Source organism: Vicia villosa, linkage group LG2 (genome assembly GCF_029867415.1).
Source record: "Vicia villosa cultivar HV-30 ecotype Madison, WI linkage group LG2, Vvil1.0, whole genome shotgun sequence".
NCBI classification, from domain to species: Eukaryota; Viridiplantae; Streptophyta; class Magnoliopsida; order Fabales; family Fabaceae; genus Vicia; species Vicia villosa.
In genome coordinates, this window is record NC_081181.1 from 177,790,600 (window position 1) to 177,793,972 (window position 3,373).

Genomic DNA, 3,373 nt, shown 5'->3' on the forward strand with positions numbered 1-3,373 from the left:
TTGAATGCACGCGTTCCAAAAAAATATTTCTATAAATATCTCGTTATCTTGTGCCTTTGGGGCACATGTTAGCTTTTCCTTTTTTTAAAATTTCATTTTCGGAAGCCCTCCCCTCCAAACTCGCAAACATAGCCTAAAAGTATTTCCAAGGCACTCGTTAGCATGACCTAATAAATATATCAACTTGCTTTGTGTAACCCAGATTCGTGTGAAATGGATAATAATTTAGACCAAAATACTACAAATGAAACTATTCAATGAAAAACATAATATAAAAATAAAACAACATTCACTTTAGATAATGGATCATCTCCTTCCCTCCATCTCTCTCCTTCAACAAAAACACATGCAATTCCATAGAAAAAATTAAGAAAAAAAATGATAAATAGAATAGAAGAGAGAAAATGTTAGAGAAAGAAAGAGACATAAATGTGAAGGAGATAGTTTGAGAGAAAATGGTCAAGGAGAGGATCCAGACCCGCATGTCGTGTATGTCTAATCTTGAGATTTTTGTTTATCATCATATAAAAATTGTGCAATAATTAAGTCAAAGATTACATCAACTACCTAACTAATAATAAGACATGCCACTAAACACCCTAAAATATCCTTTTTGTAAAATAAAATTGCTCTTAACAATGCCCTTTATCGTAATTTGCTAAATCAAAATATTATTTCCACCAATTACATTTATCCATTCGTCCAAGTGGCACACCCTTTTCATATTTCTATTGGTTGCTTCTTAATATCCATTGTATTTCCCATTTTGGTCTTTTAATCGGGCAAATAAATTCCTCCATTCATTTTATTCAAATTTTAATTACCCACATTTTCCTCAACTCTCTCTCTCTCCCGTTCTCTTTCTTCCCTCTCTTTCCCCCTTCAAACCCTAACACTTCTTCACCCTCTTTCTCCCTCATATCTATGGTCACCACCACCTCCAATGAAAAAATCAATTCCATATTCGTATTCCTCATCTCACGGGCTTCATAATGAACGGGTTAGATTTTTGTTTTGATGAGTTTCAAAAAGTAACCATGTTCTATTTTGGTGTGTTTGCTTAACTATTATTGTTGTTCTTAATCTGGAACATTGCTTATGTTGTTTTATTTTTGTTTATGGTTTATAGTAGCTAGCTAGGTGTAGTTTCATTTATATATAATGAAACTCTTTATTTGTTGGTTGTTGAAGGAAAATAAATAAATCTAAGTGAATACACTAGCAGAGTTGCTTCCGGAAGTGAACACATCTTTGAAGGACTACGCAGAAAAAATTTCAGCTTCTATTTCATGACGTTCGCAGTTTCGGTAAGTTTCATAGTTGTAAGTGTTTTTGAGATCTATTTGTTAAGTGAGCAAATAAACCTGATATATTCTTGATTCAAATTACAGTATTGTTGTCTTTGATTCCTTGCATTGTATTGTTGAGATGATTATAATTAATATGATATTTGAAATGCAGTGGAATGTTTATTCATTTCTATTCTATTTAAGAACAGAAAAACAAAAATGCATCATTTCATTATTAACATTCATTTTTGAATTTCATTGAAAAGAGAGGTTTGTTAGAAACAGCCAATTTTGTAGCCAAACCACTTTTCATTCTTCCGTTTCAATTCCTATTCCTTTTTTGTTTCATTCAAATGGATGCTGAAAAGATTGAAGAAATGAGTGTTGAAGAGGATAAAATTGGAGGAGTTATTCTAACAGTTCAGAACCCTGTGGATTCTGATTCATTTCCTTCTAAATTGGAAGATTCAATGTCTCAATGGAAATGATGCATTAAAGCGCCAAAATTAAGCTACTAAAGCGCAGCTACTAAAGCCAAAATTAAGCTACTAAAGCGCAGCTACTAAAGCGCTTTTACATAAAAGCGCTCTCGTAGGTTTCGCTAAAAACAAAATTAATAAACAAAGGGAAAATGATGAAAAAAGCGCTCTGGTAGGGGGGGTATGAGAGCGCTTTTGAAAAGCGCTCTGGTAGGGGGGTGTATGAGAGCGCTTTTAAAAAGCGCTTTGTTAAGGGGGGGGGGGGTATGAGAGCGCTTTTCAAAAGCGCTTTGGTAAGGGGGGCTATGAGAGCGCTTTTCAAAGCGCTACTATAGGGGGGTTTAATGAGAGCGCTTTTTAGTCAAAAGCGCTGGTATAGACCAGGCTATGAGAGCGCTTTTCAGAAGCGCTTTAGTAGCCTTTATTACTAAAAATTAAAACCAAAAACACGCGTTACTGTTTCTCACTTTCTCTCTTTCGTTTTCTGTTCTAGAACCCTTCCGTCCACCACTGTTCTTCATCCACTGCACGCGAACCCTTCCGTCCACCACCATCGGCCACCACCGTCGGCGTCCCTCCGTCGGCTTCTCCTCCGTCACTCGTTTTCTCCACCGCCGGTGAGTTTTAGGCGTCACTTATTTTAATTTTCAGTGAAAATTTTATTTGGTATCAAAGATTGAACTTCTGCCTGCAACTTGTTTGATGAAATGCCTGAAAGAAATGATTTGAGTTGATAATTGTTGAAATGATTTGAGTTGTATAGCTACTGTTTTCAAGGTTGTTTATTTTCATTTTATTATTAGTTACAATTGTGAGAGCCATTTGATTCTTCTTCAGCCAAAGTGTTGCTGTGGGAGATAACACTCGGAACTGCGTATTTCTTGGGGCTCAAACGAACTTACAAGCTCGCTCTCAAGATTCAACGGAAACTCGTTAGCCCTAAGTACCCGAAAACCCGTCGATTTCTTCACAGGTTCGTTTCTTCTCGTTTTTCATCAACTTTTCGGTTATGGGTTATGTGATATTGTTGTCGAGATTCTTGATTCTCTTGCGAAATGATTGTTTCGTTGTGATTTTTGCTGAATAGAACTTCTTGAGGTTAAATATTATTAGTTTTTGATTATTAGTTTTTGATTCTCTTGCTGAATAGACAAGTCTGTATACAAATTTATTGTCATATTTCTTCATAGCTAAATACTATACAGCAATGTACCAGCTCCTTTGAATTATTTTGTACTCAAACTTAAAAAACAGACAAACTAACATATGTAATGCCAATTTTGCTTCTGAATTAAGGACTTGTTGATTCATGAATCTTTGAATCTTTGAATTGGTCATCTTAGCAAGATTCATATATTATTCAATTGTATTAAGTATCTAAGGTAGTAGTAATGTATTCTATTATACGATGACTTATGATTGTCTCTTTGTATCTGCAGAGTCTGAATCTCTAAAAGAAAATTGCTTAACCTTGTTCCCAATATATCACCACTCTTCTTTCTCCTTAGTTCAGGTTTGTGCTCTTAACTATACTTAAGTATACTTAAGTTAGGTTGTTATGCTTCAGGTTTTGTTGACTTATTGGAACAATGTTTCGTGAGGTTT

The 3,373-nt window shown here is 34.9% G+C and overlaps 1 long non-coding RNA gene across 1 annotated transcript; it reads left to right on the forward strand.

Annotated features, from left to right (window-relative positions):
• Positions 1-744: 744 nt before the first annotated feature.
• On the forward strand, positions 745-1,718 carry LOC131647529 (uncharacterized). Its single transcript, XR_009297853.1, has 3 exons — positions 745-1,000; positions 1,192-1,307; positions 1,658-1,718. It is a non-coding gene; the product is annotated as an uncharacterized LOC131647529 (long non-coding RNA).
• Positions 1,719-3,373: the final 1,655 nt, after the last annotated feature.